Source organism: Mandrillus leucophaeus, unplaced genomic scaffold (assembly GCF_000951045.1).
Source record: "Mandrillus leucophaeus isolate KB7577 unplaced genomic scaffold, Mleu.le_1.0 Scaffold3, whole genome shotgun sequence".
NCBI classification, from domain to species: domain Eukaryota; kingdom Metazoa; phylum Chordata; class Mammalia; order Primates; family Cercopithecidae; genus Mandrillus; species Mandrillus leucophaeus.
Genome location: NW_012103142.1, coordinates 14,920,147 through 14,926,146, shown reverse-complemented (window position 1 = coordinate 14,926,146; position 6,000 = coordinate 14,920,147). Strand labels below are relative to the sequence as shown.

The window sequence follows — 6,000 nt, the reverse complement described above, 5'->3', positions numbered from 1 at the left end:
TCTTTCTTTCTTTCTTTCTTTCTTTCTTTCTTTCTTTCTTTCTTTCTTTCTTTCTTTCTTTCTTTCTTTCTTTCCTTCTTTCCTTCGAGACAAGGTCTCTCTCTGTCACCCAGGTTGGAGTGCAGTGTCACAATCATAGCTCACTGAAGCCCCAAATTCTTGGGCTCAAGTGATCCTCCCACCTCAGCCCCACAAGGAGCTAGGATTACAGGCGCTTGCCAGCATGCCTGGCTTTTTATCATTTGTAGAGACAGGGTCTTGCTATGTTGCCTAGGCTGGTCTGAAACTCCTGGCTTCAAGGGCTCCTCACACCTCGACCTTCCAAAGTGCTAGGATTAGAGATGTGAGTCACTGAGCAGGCCTAGAATTTGCATTTCCTTCAAGATCCCAGAATGTTGGGGGCCCACATTTTTGACCCACTGCTCTGTCTACTAAGCAGACCCTGAGTGTGAAGCCAAGAACTTAGCCAAAGCTATTTGAGTGATTCTTAGGTTGCACTAAAATTTGAAAATTCTTGGGAGGAAGAATTACTAAATCTCTTATCTTCTTTGTTGTAAGTGCTCCTTTAACTTTTATTTCTGTAGTTTACGAAAATCCAACCCAAATATTCCTGATATTTTGGTCCATTTTGGTCTGTAAGGGGTCAAAATATAAGGACTTTTAGGGTTCTTTGGAATTGTAAAAATCAGTCCTTTGAAATTTCTCTTTGCAAAGCAGGAAGTCACTTGTTACTGAGAGCAAACACTTGAGTCAACCTTTTGCCTCGTTAGAGGGCTTCAGAGCTGTGGCTTCTTGGCACATTTCTCTACATTTTAGAATGGTGTGAATCTGAGTCTTTACAGAATGGGTTATACAGGCGGAAATATGAGATCTGTGTCTCTAAGTGTGGCCAACTGGCTAAGGCTGAAATATATCCTAACGTCTTTATTTCCTCCATTGTAGATAAGGCAGGAGGAGGCTGGAAAATCAAAAATTCCCTTGAACGAAGGAGAATTGGAAGGATGGATAGGGAAGAAGAGGTCCTATGTGCTTATTTTCCCCTTTGCTTACCAAAATCCAACAAAAAGCAACTATCTTCTCTAATGTCATGGTCACAAACTAAATTTCTCAAAACAAATATTTAGAAGAAAAAGATCGACATGGAAAATATAATAGCAAGTGGCTGAATTAATCTTTAACATGAGTGAAGAATCAAGAGTTGAACCCCTTTACCCCAGGTTACACCAAAATCTGTGCACACTCAGTCCCAAAGTAAGTCCTGCAGAACCTCACATATGGGAAAAGTAAAAGTCAACCATTAGTATGGTTGGTTTAGCATCTAAGGAAAACCATATTTTTCAATCCATGTTTGGTTTCAGATACAGAACTACAAATACCAACCGTACGTATTGAAAATAAACATCCACATAAAACTGGGTCCTTGAAATTCAAACTCCTGTTATTCAAGGGACAACTGTAATTTAAAGTCATAAGAAATAAGTTATCGTGAGCATTTTATAATCATTCTAGTAGTCTAAACTCCTCCATCTATAGTACTAAAATGTAAATGCCATTGAGAATATCTGGAAGTAGCTGGAAATCCTCATTCATCGAAAGTGGGTTCAATTCCATTGACAATCTCTATTACATACAGAAAAAATGGGCTAAATATATGTTTGAAGATTTTTCAGCACTACATAAGTTTTCACCTTTAGTATGTCAGTAAAATTAATTAATTGAAGCTTCCCATTCCATGTCCTCGCAAACAAAATTCAACCTTTAATGAAAGTCACTTTTGGATTTTGAAACAATGAGTTCAAAGGGAAGTTACTAAAAATAATTGAAATTAACATTGATTATAAAGGAAATAAACAGAAAATTACTTTTATTGGACCCAAGAGACAATACCTTTTTTTTTTTTTTTTTGTGAGATGGAGTCTCCCTCTGCCGCCCAGGCTGGAGTGCAATGGTGTGATCTCAGCTCCCTGCAACCTCTGCCTCCCAGGTTCAAGCAATTCTCCTGCCTCAGCCTCCTGAGTAGCTGGGACTACAGGCGCCCGCCACCATACCCGGCTAATTTTTTGTATTTTTGTTACAGATGGGGTTTCACCATGTTAGCCAGTATGGTCTCGATCTCCTGACCTCGTGATCCGCCCGCCTTGGTCTCCCAAAGTGCTGGGATTACAGGCGTGAGGCACCGCACGTGGCCAAGACAATACATTTTAATTAACTTACTCTTTCTCTTCATTTGTTTAATTTTCACACAGGGATTTTAGTTGAAGTCACATATACTAATTTGTTTACATACTTATTTACTGTGCGTCTTCACAAGTCTCTGCACTCTTCTCAAACCAGTGCCCTCCTGTTTCTCGTGCCCCTCCACACCTTGAGCCCACCTTAAGCTTCAACCCTGCCTGGCCCCAATCAAGATACCCTGAAACTAGCCACTCAGCGAATCATGTTAAAGCAAGATTCCTGCCCCACAGGTAGAAGAGAAACACTAGTTAAAGCAGCAAGCAATGAGTCTCCGGGACTTTTGCTTTTATATAATCAGAAAAGGCTGGGCATGGTGGCTCACGCCTGTAATTCCAGCAATTTGGGAGGCTGAGGCTGAGGGGATCACGAGGTCAAGAGATTGAGACCTTCCTGGCCAACATGGTGAAACCCCATCTCTACTAAAAATACAAAAATTAGCTGAGTGTGGTGTCACGCACCTGTAGTTCCAGCTATTTGGGAGGCTGAGGCAGGAGAATCACTTGAACCCTGGAGGCAGAGGTTGCAGTGAGCTGAGATTGCGCCACTGCACTCCAGCCTGGTGACAGAGTGAGACTTCATTTAAAAAAAAAAAAATCAGAAAAGTAGAAAGAATGAAAAATAAAGCTAGTTTTGGGGAGAGGCTTTGTGAAGGACTCTGTGGTAGAACATGTGTGGTCATCTCTAGATTTGTGGTTTTCAGAATTTGGTTTGCACAAGAGTTACCTGGAGAGTTTGTTAATGATGAAGATCTTAGGGCTGTACCTTGAGACTCTAGGTGGGGGAACTCACAGGAGGAACCCAGAAGTCCTGCTCAGGGGACACCCAAAGGGTTATTAAGCACCCTACCCATGTGGATCACTGCAACCTAGTGCAGTGATCATTAAGGTGCTGATCTCCATCCACCAAGATGCTCCTTCATCTAGTGGGATAAGGGGGTGGACTCCAAGATTTTATCACTGGCTCAGAAGACCACTCACTTCCAGTGGCCTCACCTACCAGAATCTGTTGCCTTTTTCACAGCAGCCCCAAATTTCTCCTTCTCATTGGCTTCCAAGATGATTGTCAGAGCCAAAAAATACAGAAATAGACAAGTGCTATTTGTCAGTCAACAGTGTTTATCAAGGGTTAAAGAGTTTAGGAGGAAGACACCACATTCAGCTCTGATTTGCTGCTTATGAGATGGCAGATGGTAGTGTCTGAGGCCAGCACAAAGGAAGGGAAAGGGAGGATACTGCTGTAGAAGGCGCCCAGAATGTTATTTTTCTAGCAAAGACTTTTCAGAATGAACACTGGAATTCGTTCTGCAGGCTTTCCAGAATTAAAGAATGTACATTTTCCCCAAACACTAAAATTTAACCATAAATCATGTTGATTCACAAGTTACATGTAATAGGAAACATTTCTGGTATTGATAACTCTGAATCAGTAGTCCCCAATCCCCAACTTATTAGCAGTCTTGCTTTCTGTGGTTTCAGCCACTCATGGCCAACTGGGGTCTATAAATATTAAATGGAACATTCCAGAAAAAAACAATATAGAAGTTTTAAATTACATGCCATTCTGAATAGCATGATGAAATCTCACGCTGTTCATTCTGCCTTACCTGGAACATGAATCATCACTTTGTCCAGCATATTTCTGTCCATTATTCACTTAGTAGCTTTCTCAGTTATCAAATCTACTGTCAGGGTATGTATCGCAGCACCTGTGTTCAAGTGACTTTTATCTGACTTAACAATCACCCCAAAGCACAAGATTAGTGATGCTAGCATATTATATAACTGCTCTATTTCATTGTTAGTTATTGTTGTTAATCTCTTAACTGTGCCTAATTTATAAATTAAACTTTATCAGAGGTATGCATGCATATAAAAAACATGGTATATATGGGGTTTAGTACTATTGATGATTTCAGACATCCACTGGGGGCCTTGGAACGTATCCCCCTCAGATAATGGGGGACCACTGTGTTGCCTTGCAACTAGAATGGTGATGAATGGTTGGGAGAACTGAGGTACACATTTTAAGGAAGGAGCCACAATTGACCTGAACTGCTCTGCTTACTAAGATAAGAAAATAAAAGATTTAGTAGAAAACCCAATAGTGTGAAATCTGAGACAGTGAGGGGCTGGGAAAACATGAGGTAAGCATCATAAGGGCAATTTCAGTGACACGGGAGAAAGATGGGCTTGATGCCACCCCATCAACACACACACACACACACAGACACACAGACACACACACACAGAGTCCTTATTTCCTGTACCTTGCTTCATGTTCTTCATAGCATTTTTGCTCATCAGACATATAACTCACTTGTTTGTTTATTGTCTGTATTTCTGTATCAGTCAAGGTCCTGGCAGAAAAGAAGTGACGTTTTCAAAGGGTAACAGAAGAGGTAAGAGCAATTAAGTCAACATAGAACTGGCAGCATCCAGCAGCCATGGGTTGCATCTCATTAAGCAAAAAGGGTCAAGAAGGGTGGGGAGGTAAGGGAGGTGTCAGAGGAACCTGCCAAGATCTGTGACTGTGGGAGAGGGGAATCCCCCAGGATCTGTGGCTAGAGGGGAGGAATACAATCACTGCCAAAACTGCTGCCTGCCAGGAGTTGGGGGGAGAAAATGCCAGGTTCTCCTGTGCTTCCATACTACAACATCCCGCTGGGATCTCCCACTCTCCCTACCTTCCATCACCCTCCCAGAAGACAAGGCACAGCAGAGTGTGGGGTTAGCCTCCTGGGGCACAGAGAAGGGTGAAGATGGACCTGGAGGGTAAAGAGAGGCTAGCCAGCACCTCCCGCAACTAGAGTGCAGACTCCTAGGGGACAGTTGTTTTCGTTACTTCTTATCCCCAGGGCCTAGAACAGTGTCTGGCATGTAGATTTTCAATAAATGTTTGATGATGGAATGAAGGTGTGCATGATTTGGAAAGAGAGAGATGTCGAAAGATTAAAGCAGTTTCCTAGCGTGTGTGATGTAAACCCACCTACTGCCACTATTATAGCAGACAGTTAGATTTACCCTTTCTCATAATGCTTTCCCATGAAGGGATATTTTGAGGAAGGCAGCTATGGCAGGCAGATCTGGAAGAAAAGATAGAGAAGATACGGCAAGGACCTCAGCACCATATGGCCAACAGCAAAACCACAAAGTCTGAAGGTTAATGCTTTAGATCTACAGGTGATAGAGGCACGGAAGCGTTCAAGCCCCAGCCAGCCCCCATCCCAGGGAGGAAGGCCTTGGGCATGGCGCAGCTCTGGGTTCTATCCTGACCAACTCAACCCCTCTGAGACTGATTTTCCTCATCTGTAAAATGGGGATAAGGACAGAATGCGGTGTTGTGAAGACTGAGCAGGACCCAACACACTGTACCTAGGGTGGTGTAAACAGTAGGAGCCATAAGGATTGTTTCCTGTGCAAGGCAAGTTCTCTAATTTTGAGATAGGTGTGGAAACTGCTGCAGTTGCTCTGCTTTCTGGGCTGGAGTCATTCATTCTGCATTCCTGATTAGGGAGAGGGTCAGGCAGTAATAGGACACCTCGTTCCGGATGGCTTCACCCTGTCCCCCTACAAGGCTTCCTGCTTCCTTCCTTCAGGGTCAGTGGAGTCAAAGCTTGTTTTCCTTCTCACTCCAGGTCAGCACCACACAACACACTTGTTTTTTACAGGTGGCCCTGGGGGCTTGGAACCGCACTGACAGACATCCGTGCAGCCCTTCCTTCCTCTGGGTCAGGGAGATATTTCCAGATGGAGTTGAATTCAGGAG

The 6,000-nt window shown here is 43.1% G+C and overlaps 1 protein-coding gene across 1 annotated transcript in view; it reads left to right on the top strand.

Moving 5' to 3' along the window:
- Positions 1-6,000, top strand: part of ADGRF5 (adhesion G protein-coupled receptor F5) — a 103,724-nt gene that overhangs the window by 14,072 nt on the left and 83,652 nt on the right. The window lies entirely within an intron of this gene.